Source organism: Carettochelys insculpta, chromosome 3 (genome assembly GCF_033958435.1).
Source record: "Carettochelys insculpta isolate YL-2023 chromosome 3, ASM3395843v1, whole genome shotgun sequence".
Lineage (NCBI taxonomy): Eukaryota > Metazoa > Chordata > Testudines > Carettochelyidae > Carettochelys > Carettochelys insculpta.
In genome coordinates, this window is record NC_134139.1 from 81,411,637 (window position 1) to 81,427,890 (window position 16,254).

Consider the following 16,254-nt stretch of genomic DNA (forward strand, 5'->3'; position numbering starts at 1 on the left):
GAAAAATTAAATGTAATAGGTAACTTACAAAAAAGCAAGGAACGTAATCCAAGCCACACAGTAATAATTAGACCATCTTTCTTCGACTCTTTCCCTCTGTTTTCTATTAACAACGTAAGCCTGACGGGGCAGGCACAATCTCATACTGTATGGTGGTGGTTTAGTAACCAGGGTAGCAGGACCCTCACCCCAAGTATTTTATGCAACAAAATTAAATAACACAAATTGGTTCAGGCCCTTAACTGTTGAGCTCTCTGTGGAGAGTGCCTACACAGGGAAAAAGCAGAGTCAAGAGCAATGTGGCCATCTTGACCTCAAGTAACTAGACTGAGACTGCCAAACTCACATTGCAACAGCCAATAAATTACAGTAAATTTTCACCACTTCCAGACTGTTCTGCATTTGAATCAGTAATGTGTTATCCCATCAGCAATTCCCCAGGTTCTCCGTGCCCCAGCTCATGTTTTAATGCACTTTCTGCCCTTAGTTTCAAGGTAGTCAGGACAGCCGATTAATTTAAAAGCCCTCTAGCAAGATTTTGCCACACCTTTTTAGCCATAACCAGTCCTTGAATTCATTTGGAGTGTGAAATCTTCTGGCCTGGCACTTGCTTTCTTTATTTCTGGTGCTTCCCTGCCCCTTTTCATGTTATGGAAGTTTAAAAATAAACCAAGAAAGCAATGTTTCCCTGACACCACCACTACAATCTCTCTCTGGAATACTGCCAATGTGAATGAATTAAAAGCAAATTACTTTGATGTCATTGGAAAGCTGTATCTTACAGGGAATCAAGGCAGATGAGAACAACCACCCTGTTGAAACAGATAACATCAATATTCTTGATTACAGTGGGCAAACACCAGTATCACAACATTGAACTATACTGAAAATCTCAGCAGCTGGTTAAACCCTGAATAACAGAACCCAATCTTTTGGACTAAATGAGTGTTCACTGATGAAGTTACATTTTGGAAGGCATCCAGCCAAAAGAGGCTTTATTATTTCAAAGCATGTAGATGAGCTTATGAAAAATTATAGGTTCAAGGATATTGGAATAACCTCGAAAAGCAGAGGATGAAGAGGAAACCCAGGAGACAAAGCCACTTGAATAACTTGTAGGTTAGCCAAACCTCAGTGGAGAATTTGTGTTGTATGCTTAAACAGTTTCCACCAAGCCAGCAAGCTAATGGATTTAAAAGTAGGGAAGACAAAAAGACAAACAAAGGCCATAAAAGATAGCGTTTAGGAGGCTAATTCATATGTTTACTTATTGCCTATTGAAAAAAAATACAAGGAATGCACGGGCATAAGAAAAGAATACCCTATAGTCGTTACTGTGCAGGGTTGGTGGTGCAGCATGGAGGAAAAGAGGGCGGTTGCCCAGGTCCCGGCATATTAAGAGGGCCCAGGCCCCCAGGCCACTGTGAAGCAGCAGCAGCTAAAGCCCTGGACTTTTTAAATTACTGTCGGAGGCCCCATGCAGCATGGTCCAAGCTGCACTGAAGCCTGGCTGCCTGCCTGAGGACCTTCTCCTTATGCCTGAGGCCCGGCTCCTCCCTCATTGCCAGGGCTCAGTGAAGAGTGTTGCCAGCGGTCCAGTCCTGGATCCCTTACTCATATGAAGCCAACGGAAATATTAGTGATAAATATTGCTGAACACAACAGAAATGCTCATGTGAGTGACAACTGTAAAATAAGTCCTTAAATTGAGATTTTTGTCCATGTGCCTGTTTTCATGGGTGAGCCAGCACTACAGAAGCTGGTGCCATATCTAGCTGCAAAGTAGTTTCATCTGAATTTGTATGTTGTTCTACAATCAATCCATTGAGTTCACTAGAACACCTGATAGAGGGTGATGATACCAAATGAGTAGGGGACCCAGAACGTGGCCTAAACTAATTAGTGGAAGTACCTGGAGACATCTGAATCATATATCTTTAACTTTAAGATAACCTGAAACCAAAATAGTTTTATGAAATCATGTGATGACTTGAAAAACAAGCTTCAAACAACAGTTATGTGAAAAAAAAAAATTGTGATTATTCTGTTGCAATTTCATCATAAGAAAACCTCATGTTTTCAGAATACATATTAACCATATTTATAGAGTTCCAACAGTTTTTTGTTGTTTCATTTCAGACTGCAGGGGATTGAGAAGCTCTGAATTTGCTTTGTGATAAAATGGGTCGCTGTAATTTTTCTGACTCCACAGTGATCTGCCATGTCCTGACATTTCTTTGCATGTTGTGAGGCACAGAAGCTGTTAGTTCATTAGATATGAATTGTTTATAACTTATTACCAGTTATCACTTATTGAGCACAGATGATACACAATTTAAACTCTTGCTTGAAATATTGTGGTTTCCATGTACTGACTGGTAACTTAGCAACGTATGTGAAAAATACATGCCAATGCCAATATGGAGGGTAAAAAAACATGGCAGAATGAGTGTGAAATGATTTTTTCAATAACCAACAGGCTTTTTTTAGTTTTTCCTCAATCTGAAGTAACCCTGAGACATTCAAACAGTACCATGTAGCAGGGACTCACATCCCTGTAAAAATAATTACTTGATAAATCTCAAAAAGGATAATGAAAAGAGGCTGATTATGTGGATACGAAGAGATATTTTGGAGCATAAGCTGTCATGGGCAAAGACCTGCTTTGTCAGCTGGATGAATGGGGGGGCGGGGTTCAGAGGCAGATTTAAAGAGGGGGTCTCAATAAAAGGGAGGGCCAGAGCTGACAAGGCCTCTTCAGTCAGGGTGGACATAGCCAATTATTGGCAGTTAACATGGAATTGTGAACATCAGGAAAGGAGAAATCAAGTCAGGGAGATGTGGCCCATTGTCAATTGCTAATGTGGAGGTATGAATATCAAGAGCAGAAAAACTGCTTTTGTAATGGGCCAACCACTCCCAGTCTCTGTTCAATCTGCAGTTGATGGAGCCAAATTTGCAAATGAATTTCAGCTCTGAAATTTCTCTTTCCATTTTCTTTCTGAAATTTTTTTGTTGTAGGACTGCTACTTTTAAATCTGTTACTGAGTCTCCAGGGAGATTGAAGTGTTCTCCTACAGGATTTTGTATGTTACTGTTACTGATGTGTGATTTATGTCCTTTTATTCTTTTACATAGAGGCTATGTCTACACGTGCCCCAAACTTCGAAATGGCCACGCAAATGGCCACTTCGAAGTTTACTAATGAAGCGCTGAAATGCATATTCAGCTCTTCATTAGCATGCGGGCGGCAGCGGTGCTTCGAAATTGATGCGCCTCGCCACGCGCAGCGCGTCCAGACGGGGCTCCTTTTCGAAAGGACCCCGCCTACTTCGAAGTCCCCTTATTCCCATCAGCTCATTGGAATAAAGGGACTTCGAAGTAGGTGGGGTCCTTTCGAAAAGGAGCCCCATCTGGACGCGCCGCGCATGGCGAGGCGCATCAATTTCGAAGCGCCGCTGCCTCCCGCATGCTAATGAAGAGCTGAATATGCATTTCAGCGCTTCATTAGTAAACTTCGAAATGGCCATTTGTGTGGCCATTTCGAAGTTTGGGGCACGTGTAGACATGGCCAGAGACTGTCTAGTTTGGCCAACGTAAATTGCAGTGGGGCATTGCTGGCACATGATGGCATGTATTATATTAGTAGATGTCAAGGTAAAGGAGCCCCTGATGGTATGTCTGATGTTAGGTCCTGTGATGATATTGCTGGTGTAGATATGTGAGCAGAAGTGGCAGCAAGGTTGGTTGCAGAGATAGGTTCCAGGTTTAGAGTTACTGCATTGTGGTCTGCATATTCATGGCAGTGCCTCATTAGCATCTGACGAAATCCCCCATTACCATTCCCCTCCCAAAAGGAGGGGGCTAGTGTAGCCACGGTCTGTGTGTTTAGAGCTTTCTATAAGAAAAGCACTGTATGGTCATCCACAGGGGTTTGCGATACATGAAAAGGAAGATATGATAGTATCTTATATTGGGCCAATGTCTGTGGGTGGAAGGAATAACCTTTTGAGCAACACAGAGCTCTTTTTCACATCTAAGGAAAGAAGCAAAGTATCTAAGCTAATTTGCAGAAGGGGCAACACATATTGGAAGCAGTCACGTGAAATAAAGTGGGCACCTGAGTGGTAGAATATTATGCATCAAGGGTTGGAATGGGCCACGTGAACTTGAGCTTTGACTCATATAACGCTCTTAAAAATGGCAGATAGATAAGGTTATGTCCACACAGCAGTGTTATTCCAAAATAAGCTATTGCAGAAGAGATATTCCAGAATTGATAATTTCAAAATAACACTGATATGCACAAATAACACTCACCTACTTTGAAATACAGTGTTTACACACAAAAGCACCTATTTCAAAATAGAACTATTGGGCACACTATGGCTTCTTTCAAAATAGACTCTATTCCCTGTCTGCACAGTCCCTATTTCAAAATTGTGCTATTCCTCGCAGAATGATGTTTACCTATTTCAAAATAAGCCAACAGTATTTCAAAATTATTTCAAATAGCGGTTGTGTTGTGTAGATGCTAGCAAAGTTATTTTGAAATACCCTAAGTGGGCACTTGTTTCTGACTGGTCAAATTAAAATGCTGGGTTGGTTTTTTTTTGTTTGTTTTTGTTTTGGTTTTGGTTTTTTTTGGTTTTTTTCCAATGAGAGAAGGAGGTTCATCCTTTTGAATTGGTGATCATGGTTAATTCTTCCTTTTGAAGACAACTAGGCAGGGTAGGCTTCTAGCAGAGTCTGTGTCCTGCTAATGGTAGCATGGAAAAGAGCAATAGCCTAGTTCCACAAGTGGATGGTAAAGAGCTAGAAAATAATCATTCTCATTTGTGTTGTAGGTTAACAGATTTGACTCCTTAAAATGAGGAAGATTGTTTTCCTATGTTTTAAAATATGAAAGCTTTTCATAAAAATAAGGAAATGATACCTCATCCTTCCCAACAAATTATAAAATACAGTGTAACATAACCAAATAGATGAATATTCTATGATATGCTGGCGAAATTGCAGATTCTAGTACATTTTATGTATTTGCTATAAAGAATGATGGGGTGATATTAGAGCTGGAGTCCTCTTTAGTCTGTTAGTCTAGGTCTACACTACACCAATCTGTTGACAGAAGTTACTATCAGAAGAGATCTTCCAGCAAAACTTCTGTTGACAGATCACGTCCACATGAAAAAGCAGATTGAAAAAGCAATCCACTCCATTGACCAGAAGCCCCATATGTTAACAGAGGGCCCCCTTCAGTGTCCACATGGCTTTTTCATTGACAGGAACTGTTGTCAAAGGTGTTATTCCTCATCACAGAGAGGCAGAACACTGTCGGCGGAAGTGCCAAATCTTGTCAACAGACTGTTAACAAAATGCATTTTGTGTGTAGACAGTCCTCGAATTTTGTTAAAAAAGCTCTCCAGTGTAGATATAGCCTTAGTGTACCTCAACTAACACAGCAGATGGTTTCCATTAAAAACCAGCTCATAGAGTGGCATAGTTTAGTTTTAAATTGTATTTAAGCACTCCATAATCCTGAGCAATGATTGAATGCCATTATTTGCCATCTTGCATTTCCCAGCCCATGGTATGCCAATATAACTCTCTTGCTGTCTCTTAATGGTGATTGTAAATTGCTCTCCTCCAGCATATACAGCTCTGTTTCTTTTCCTTTTTCTTTTTCTTTTCTTTCTTTATTTTTACTGCCCTTATTCAGTAATATTAGAACTGTAGGATTATGTAGCTGCAGATACATGAAACCGTTCTTTAAACTGAGAAAATTATTTTTACATCTGCCTGTCCCACTCTGCTTTGTTTCTCAGCTTGGTTTGGTAACCCATGCTTGCCAGTGGTCCCACAGCTGGTCTTTGGAAGGTGGGGATGCTTATTTCCTCAACCACAAGCAGCACGCCAGTCCATTAAAAAGATTTTCCAATACCTCAATTGTAGGCATTAGTTTACTACTTGACTATGCTATTAAATTGTCCATCAAGACAGAAGTTTTCTTAAACTCATTAATGGTAACTGATGTCTTCCTAATGCACAGCCTCTATTTATCTTGGGTTTTCCATACTTGTGATGGAACCCTGTTTCACTGCTATAGGGACATCTCCTCCCCACATCTCACCTCTTGGGCACAGAAGTTATGCAAATGCAGCTGGATTACTGCAGTTCCACTACACAAAGAAGGCTGGTTTCAGAGAGACCAGGCATGGAGATTTCATATAACTAGTCCATTGCTGGGCAGTGCTATGCAGCAAATCTAACTTGAGTAAATCAGAGGAGAGGTTGTAGAAAACCTCGTGGGGTGGAGAAGAAATGGTACATGGCTCATGAGCCCACAGCTAGGTATATCCACTTCTCAGAAGTGCCAGACCAGTATAATAGTCCACGAGCATGGAAACAGTAGCATGATGCTCTGCATCTTGTAGGTCAGAGCAGAAAAAGTAACAGGAAGGTGTAAACCAAAGTATAAAGATTAGCCATAGTATTTGGCTCATGATGTTTTAAATTGTAACTTGGAAAATTCTACTCTACATTATGTGACGTAATATAAAATTGTATATTTTATATCACCTTAAAAATACATACTTTCGGTTTTAGGAGCGGCTGTTGTCTGACTCTAATCTGAGCTATATAAGGGAGAAAAATGTATCTTTTTCTCAAGCCTTATCTGCCCTAAGAAAATGTGCACTGGTGTAGTTATAGTGATTTAGTTACATCAGTCTAAACTCTTAAAGGGTATGTCTACACAGCAAACTTATTTAGAAATAGCAACTGATATTTCAAAATAACTATATGAGCATCTACACACCACAAACACTATTTCAAAATAATTTAGAAATAGTGGATGTCTTATTTTGAAATTGGTAAACCTCATTGTGGTCTACACATGTGCCTCCCTTTTGAAAGGGGCATACAAATGAAACAGGTCGAAAATGCTAATGAGGCATCTCATTTGCATAAGGGCAGCCACCCAGAGCCTCAGAAGTACTGCTTTTGAATTGCAAACTGGCCATATAGATGGGGTTCCTTTGAAAGGAAAGGAAACCCCGATTTCCAAAGCACCCTTCTTCCGTATTAAGTAAGTAATAGCAACTAAAGGTCCTGTGGCACCTTATAGACTAACAGAAAAGTTTTGAGCATGAACTTTCGTGAGCACAGACTCACTTCATCAGATGCATCTGATGAAGTGAGTCTGTGCTCACGAAAGCTCATGCTCAAAACTTTTCTGTTAGTCTATAAGGTGCCACAGGACCCTTTGTTGCTGTTACAGATCCAGACTAACACGGCTACCCCTCCGATAAGTAAGTAATAAGTATTTCAAAATAGGAACTGTGTAGACAGGGAATAGAGCTTATTTTGAAATAAGCCATTGTACATCCACTGGCTCTATTTCGTGACCTGAGCACTATTTTGAAATGCATTTCGTGTGTAGCTGTGCTATTTTGGAATAAACTATTCCAGAATACCTCTTCTGGCATAGCTTATTTAGGAATAGCACTGCTATGTAGACATAGCTGAAGTGGGCAGGCTATATAAGACTCCAATTTGGCTTTAAGTGGCACCATTCAAAGCAAGCTTATCATGCAACAAGGCCTTAGGGCATGTCTATACTTCTGGGAAGATCAACCTAGTCAGGGTTGATCTGATAAAGGTGCGCAAAATTAATCTCTCTGGTGTCGACGGTCAACCCCTGTACTCCTTGCTATTGATAGGAGTATGGGAGTTTGATGGGGGTGTTTCTCAGGTAAGTCGATTTCTGGTACATTGATTCTAGCTATGCAATTGCCATAGCTAGCATTGTGTATCTGAAACCAACTTATTTTCCTAGCATAGACCAAGCCTCAGACACAGAAACAGCTTCTTCTTCCACTGACATCAAAATTCATATTGTCTTCAATGGCATCGACATGGAACCTGTGCACTGGGGAAAACAGAGAGCTGAAGGTGCACAATTACGTGGAAATAAATTTGTCCTTTCCAGTGTAAAATGAAATTCAATTATGCCTTACCATAAGATGGGCAATTTGTCTTCAGATGGAAGACATGAGAATTGAGCCTGACAGAGATAGACATAATCTCATTGTTCTTCTTGGAAAAGTCCACCATTTTGTAGCAAACTTTTGAAAGAGATTTCTTTATCCTATGTCTGTTAGTTTTAGGGTAGTGAATGGAATATTCTGACTCCATGTGTAACGCCAGATACGTCCAGGCTACTGACAAAGAAGGGTGACGTCTGTGTTCTACAGTCTTGGTGAGAGCCAGTTGGCTTTTAGCTCGTGATAGAATACAGGGTCCTGGGTCCATCAGCCTAACACATGGGCAGTCTGTATTTCTGCTATGGAGGAGTGTGTTCTAAATGGATAGAACTCAAGACACAGTACTATTAAAGACTGCAGCTGATTGGTGTAGTCACAAAAGGTTCAGTCTGATAATTGCTTTGCAAGCAAAACAAGGAATCTCCAAGCTAGCCAAGTTCTGTTAAGCTTGTCAAGACTAGAAAAATGAGTGGTGTTTTAAAATGTATTAGCAAGCACATGTTAATAGGTTTTTAAACACCACTTAGCCTCCAGTGTGGATAAAGGAAGCAGTGTTTAAAAAGACCAGCTGGCCATAGTCTAGTCCAGGGCAAACCATGACCATCTAATTTTTTTCAGCTAACATACTTGAAATCTCACTCATTTTCCTAACATAGGTAAGCCTGCATTTTATCATTCACCTGCAAAGTGATGAAGTGTTAAACATATCTACATAATGAACAATGCTCAGTTGATTTCTTTACATAGGGTAGTATCCTCAAATGTAGGTGTCTCATCCCCATATATCTTAGCCAGAGAGGGAGCATTCCCTAATAGGGTTATGTGTTAATGTATGGACCCCCTAAATTCAGGATTCACTCTGAAGGGGCCAAAATGTAGGGTCACAATCGGGTTGTTTTGCTTTTATCACTATTCATTTTCTTTCCTGTGTGATTTAGGGCAGCACTATCACAATTAACCTCCACAATGCAGACTCCAAGTAATTGCTGGATTTAACATCTCATCCATAGAACAGCTGAACTTGAACAACCATGCTACAAACTGTTAATCCTTCATTACAATGATGGAAAACCCAGCGTTAACTATTCTTTCTCTACACAGATCAGACAGCTTCTCTAAGGAGGTCCAGTTAGGAAGGTGCCTTACTGGTGGAACAAAAAATGTCACTTCCTGGGAAATTCTATGTAAAAACTATTCTGCTTAGCTGTCATGTGTCAAATTCTATTGCGATTACATAATAACATTAAGTTGGTTGAATTGAGATGGATTGACAGCTGCATTAGTGAAGAATCTAGACCAATAATTTCTGTATTTCTCTTTAAAACACACACACACAATCTCAGGTGAGGTTACCAGCTTAGTTAATTTAATTCCCATCCCCTCTCATGTGACTAATAAAACAGACCACTGATTTCAGTGGTGTCAAACCAACTTATTGCAGATGAGACTCTGACTTCTAATTTCCTGTTATCGATAGATGCAAATATTGCAGATTTGATGCCTGGGTGATCATTTGTTCCTGTTGCTCATATAGGATCTCAAATTAAGTTATAATTCTCTGTTTATGGTATCTAGGAAGCAGCTAAGTATGACACAGTAAACACGACTATGATTTATGAAGAGGAATAAGCAGCAGCTGAACATTTAAGAAACACAAATATGACCTGGCTTTGGAGTTAGTGAGATAGGGTAGAAGTCACTCATATACTGCAAACCAGAAATCCAATTCTAAACAGCCCTGTGGATTTCACAGGCCAGGACTGTTGAACTGAAATGCCCAACCCAAACAACTATGAACTTCAGGGAAATTTGGATCTGAAACTCACAGTTTAGGTCAATTTCTAATATTACTGTGACCATAGGCTTCTGTGAGATAGTTATAAACAGCTGATGCCCAAAAAGGTTCTAGTTTTTAGTTTAGAAACCTATTGTTAGAGGAGAAACAGAAGGACACAAATATTTCAAACACACCAGGCTCTAGGTTTTTAACATGTAGGATGTCACCAGCCCTCAGAAAGGTAAGAATCTAATGCTTTTCCTAGCAGCTAGCCCCACATAGCCTAGACACTACCAAGATTTTGGGAATGGGGGTTTCACCATCAGATAAGAGCCCTTCCAGCTGGCTTGTTTCAGACCTGAGCCTTTAAATGCAGGAGAGAGCAGCAGCTGAAGGCCTAAGACTGCCATTTTGTATCTGAATGCTGCAAGTAATCTTCCAGTCTTCAAACCAGTGAGTATTTTTGGTTCCTATTATGCTCTTTTCTTGTGTTTCTTTTTGAGACAGTGGCACAAACTGGTCAACCATTTCTCTTGCAAAGAAGCCCTTGAAGTAAAAAGACTGCTTCAGCAACATGCTGCTGCTTTTCTGCTCTCAATTGTCCTATGTTAAACTAGTTTCCATGTTTTTATTGCAAAAAGAAAAACAGAAAATATGCAGTTATTCCTGAAGAATCATCTCTCACCAGAAGGTTCCCGGGGGTCTATACAAGCTGTCAATGGGATGGTCTTTCTAATGTTTGTGAAAATGTGATCTTGTTGAAAGGGGCCCCTTTAAACTTCTCAGTACAGACCCCTCCTTCCATGGTTATGTTTCATGTTAATCTTAACAGGTGGCTTACCCATCAGCCCTCTTTGCCCATGAGCTGTGTCTGTGTTGGTTGATAAGCCAGGCACAGTATGAAATTTCATTTAGCCTAGATGGTTTTGTAGAGCAGCCTTGGGTCGGTGTCCACGGTCAGCTCCAAATTCCCTAGCAGTTAGAACCTTATTTTGTTTCACTTCATCTGTGTCTGCAGTTCAACAATGCCAGAAAGAATTGCTGCATTCCTCTGGCTTTTAAAATATACTAAACTACAGGATCAGCTTGTTGACTTTGGTGCAGTAAATTGGTTGTTAAATAGGGCTCTCCTTTGATTGATATGCTATATTTGGGTGTGTTGTTTGAAAAGTTTGGCTTTAACAGGCATATAGTTAAGCAGTGTGCTACATCGATGAATATAAGGGTAGTATGTATGTCAGCATATGTATTTCTTCTTGTGTTGCTGTTCAACAAATGTTTAAAAGTGGCCACAGCTCTGGCTTCCTTTGCCATAAGGATACAATGCAAGGAGCTATATCCAACTCTAAGCCAGTGACATTTGCTTTTCCAATCCTGTATCAAGAAAGGGAAAGAAATTAACTGTTGATGAATCCAGATCCAGTTTCCTGCAGTTCCTTTGCCCTCAAAATCCCCCTTGGCAATTCTTACTGAGTTCAGTGGGAGCTTTGGTTGCACCAGGATAAGCCGTGTTCCTAGTCTCTATGGGGGGAGACCTTGCAATGATGAAAAATGGCACGAACAAGGGATGTTTTAAAATATTCCACAGTTCAGTGGCATCTTTGTTCTTATTTCTTCCATTTCTCCTTATTATTGCTGTGTAAGGCAGATTCCTTTTTGATTCTGGAGGGGTGGAGAAGACATTTGAAGTGGGGAGGCCTTTAAAGCAGCATTTCTTAATTTATGTTCTTTAGAACACTGGTGTTCCACCAGCATCTGACACTTTTTGATACCATGCACTGATGTTATATATTTTGTTATTAAAACCAGATACAAAGTTACTTCTTCATTGCTATGATACCTGATTAAATTACTTTTTTTTTTCCTGCTGGATATGTTGCTGGCTTTTTGGTTTTTTGTTTGTTTTTGGTCTGATGACAATTTATTTTATGAAAATCTTCATAGGCATTGCGCATAAAAATTGTACTGTTTCGTGTTCTCTTGACTCAAAAAGTTTAATGCTGCTGTGGGGGAATATGGTAATATGCTATGGAACAGTTAAAGCAGTGGAGATCCCAGCTATTTTTTATTGCTTTTGTCGTGCATTTGGGTTCCAACTTCATGCATTAATAGTGCTTGCAGTTACAACAGGCGCTGTTCTTTTGAACAACACAGTTGCAGGATCTGATCCTGCCTTCGCTCATATCAATAGCAAAACTCCTATTGGCTTCAGTAGGAGAAGAATTGAACTCAATGTATTGTCCTTTCAGAAAACCTTCCATCAGCCTCTCTGCTTGGCCGTGTCTACACTTACAAAAAACTTCGAAATGGCCATGTTAATGGCCAAATCAGAGAATACCAATGAGGTGCTGAAATGAATATTCAGCACCTCCTTAGCATGCTGCCAGCTGCAGCACTTCGGAAGTGCTGCGTTTCAGTTGTGTGCAACTCATCTACATGGGAGCCCTTTTTGAAAGCAACCTGCAAACATTGAAATCCCCTTATTCCTATCAGCTTTAACTCCATTGCTTCAGCTGATAGGAATATGGGGATTTCGATGTTTGCGGGGTCCTTTCAAAAAGGACCCCTGTGTACACAAGCCGCGTGCAAGCAAAACGTGGCCCTTTCGAAGTGCAGCGGCCAGCAGCATGCTAATGAGTGCTGAATATTCATTTCAGCACCTCTTTGGTATTCTTCGATTTGGCCATTGGCATGGCCATTTGGAAGTCTTTTGTAAGTGTAGACATAGCCCTTGTAGGATATGATTTTTACAAGTTCCTACTACCCACTTCAAATGCAGTCAATGGGAGCTGTAGGATCTGAAAATCATGACCTTGAACGCTTACCTTTCAAAGTGAAATTGTTATAAAATATAGGGAGAGCCTGAGATTCATATGATGAACGCCTATATCCATACTAAACATCTGATAGCTCTATGGAGGTTATCAGCACTCACCAAGTTCCACTGTCACCTGCAGTTAAAAACTAGGCCTTGGGTGTACGCAGTAGGTACAATTCCTTTTAGAACATTGCTATTTAAACATATCAGCAAACGCAGTCTCTGGACAAACTGACTGTGCTGTGTAAATTTTTGTTGTCCAGAAAGTCAAATTCAGTTTTTCTTTGATCAAAATTCCATCCCTGTATTATCTAAAGAATTGGCTTATGAGATGGACACCATTTTTTCTGGGGGAGAAAAAAAAACTGTATCCAAACTGTTGATATGCCAGCCAAACTTCAGTCCACTGTAATATGCTTCCTGAAAATTAAACTGTGGATTATCATGGAAATCATGATAGAACCTTGAGTATAGTTTGCAATACAGCCCTGTTACAGATGTGGTGCAGAAATAGGCCAGTTTTTATCAGCAGAGTGATGTCCTTTGTATGTACAAGCAACCACTAATTGGGGAGATTGTGACCTTTTTATTTCTTCAGCAAATATGTAGCTTTTGCTAATGTATTTTTAGATCAGTGGCACTCTGGTTTTTGAAGTACTGTCACTACAGTAAAATACTTAGGATTAATGAAGTCATGGCAGCCACAAAACGTCTATGGATGTACTGCTGTTGGACTACTGTGGACAAAACAATCTGTCGTGCTCTGATACTGGAATGCCAATCAAAACAGCTGTCAGACAGAAAAGTACTCAAGTTTGCATATATCATAATCTGCTAGTTCCCTAAGTAATGGCAAGTGTCATGTGAACACTGTGAATCATAATATCCAAAATACTGATAATTCTGTGACTCTGCATTCTTGTGAGATTATTCTTTCTTGTTTTCTTTGCCAGGTTGTGGTCATTTACAATATCTCTGAGTTGCCAGAAATTGGAATGAATTTAAACAGAGACACAGTCAATCACATTATCTCTGTATTAGTTCATGCAACCTTTCCATAAATTCTGACCCCCGTTCTTTAGAATGCAGCTGGATTCACACATGCATGCACACACACCATTAATGTACTCATTGGTGGGATAATTTGTTTATACTCTCCCTCTGTTTCCCAGCTAGTATGATTCTAAAAGATTGACACTCTTAAGTTTCACCCAAATCAAGACAATCTAAGGTTCTTTAAATGAAACACAATCTGGCTTCATCTAGATTCAGTCCGGCTGCCATCGGCATGGTGTAAATGAGGACTCTCAAAATTGAAAACGTCTGCTCATTTGCATATTTATACTGCTCATTTGCATATTTGCAGCAGAAAATAAGCAGTGTAGATGTATTTTTGCCAGCAAAATCCCCCTCTGTTGCCAGCCCCTTATCACTAATTTTTTTCAGGGACAAGGGGCTGGCAACAGAGGGGGGTTTTGCTGGCAGAACCATGTCTACGCAGCTTGTTTTCTTCAGTGAATATGCAAATGATCAGACATTTGCAATTTCATGAGCCCTCATTTGCATCATGCTGCCAGCGGCTGGACTGACTCTAGATGCAGCCTCTGTGATTTCTAAAATATTGAAAATGTTTTAATTTTTTTTTTTTAAAAATCCAGGAATCAGAACACAACATTTACACACAGAATTTTCATGTTGGGACAAAGGATTTAGCCATGCATTTTCCTAAAGGGAGTAAACTAAGAGTAATGGGATGCAACAACACAGATGAAACAGTAAGCTGAAAATCACGGAAGGACCAAAAACATCCCTATCCACTGACAGGAAGTCCCAGGAAACCATGAAGATCACCTTGCTGATCTTGTCAGAAGTCATCCAAAGCTATGTCTACACTTACCGATAACTTCGAAATGGCCATGCTAATGGCCAGATCAAAGAATACTAATGAGGTGCTGAATATGCATTTCAGCGCCTCATCAGTATCTTTGATTCGGCCATTAGCATGGCCATTTCGAAGTTTTTGGTAATTGTAGACATAGCCCAAGAAGATACCAATGTGGAAAATATCTGGCCCCCTGCTCCACCCATTTCTGCCATTTCTTGGGGCGATATGGAGCTTTATCATATGAGCTTCAATGGTTTCAAAAAGTGGGAGGAAAGAGCAGGCAGGTACTGTTCTTCTCTCTCCTGACTTTGTACCTGCTAGCCTCTTCCAAAGAACTGTTGTGCACAGGTTGCTCCTAATTTCTTACTGAAGAGATCTCTTAGACTACGGAATCATTTACTAGTGGAAATTGTGACATGGCTTTCACATGAGAAAAATAAAATTAGACAAAGTGGTGCAGAATTACAGGGAACACATCTTTATTTATCTTGTGTATACGTTACTGACTTTCAGAACCTATTGAGCAAATGGCTACACTATACCTGGTCTTTTATTTTTAACCTTTGGGGGAAACTAGAGGGTTGAGAAGATATCTCAGAGGAGGAGGATCCTATATAAGGCTCTATTACAATCAATACTTTTTTAAATATGTATGTCTACAAAAAATGCAACTGATTCCTCGCAGCAAAAACTAGAGAAGGGAATCATATTAGTGGTCTGAACTACACTCATCAATTTAGGTTGCAGAATAGAATTGTAGATGGCTCAAGTTCTTATTCTCTTGCATTTTGTCTGCCATCATCCCTCTCAAGACAATATTGGAATGCAGGCAATACAAAGCAACAGAGACAGAAATTTTTTGGGGGGTTAAGCTTACAACTATATGCCATAGATGTGAAATATCTTATATAAGAAAAATAATTATATTGAAACATTAGACTCTTGAAAAATAAGCTTTACATAGTCTGGTCAATAACCCCTTACCACTCTGGGTGCATGAGCCTGGTCATGGTTGGGGTTTTGGAGGTGTTATTTCCCTTCAAATTTTCTGTTACATGGAACTTTTTTTGTGTTGCACAAAACCTTTTCCCCCTTTAATATATACCATTATATCCCAAAGAAACTAATTAAAAAAATCTATGTCTAATGAAATTGAAGCTTGTGCTTTTGCAAAATAAAATCTTATATTTGGAATAAATTCTTGTCCTGTTTCGAGAACTCCTAAGGGTTATAAACCAGAAAGCCACCTGGCAGCCAGAACTTGCACTTTACCAGGGCCAAGTAGACTTCATACCTCAGTTTTTGAGAGGTTTTCAAATGGGTTCCTAACCTGGTAAAATGGGCTCGCCCTGCTACACTTTTCATGCTGCCAGCTTCAAATTATAGGCTAGCCTGTTGCTTTGAAGTCTTATATAAGTGTTCCCCAGTAACATCAGAGGAGGAGGGGAAAAAATAACATGGCAGCTTATTCTGTTCCTCTTGCTTCATGACATACAAGGCTCTCTGGTGACAATAGAATGTAGGGGAGTTGATTTTTATTTATTATCTGGCTTGTGGTAGCACTTCAGAACCCTGGCTATGGACTAGGATCCATTTGAGCTAGAAGCTGTACAAACACAGGACGAACAGGTGGTTAAAGGTTGAGGCTTAATACTCAAACTTCTCCTTCCTATAAGTGAAGAATCTGAAACACTGTAAAAATAAGTGTTGATGATTTAGAGTTCTATAA

General features: G+C 39.9%; 1 protein-coding gene across 2 annotated transcripts in view; it reads right to left on the bottom strand.

The window, feature by feature from the left end:
- The window catches only part of SMOC2 (SPARC related modular calcium binding 2), a 192,383-nt gene that overhangs the window by 135,363 nt on the left and 40,766 nt on the right, over positions 1 to 16,254 (bottom strand). The gene's annotated exons all lie outside the window — the stretch shown is intronic.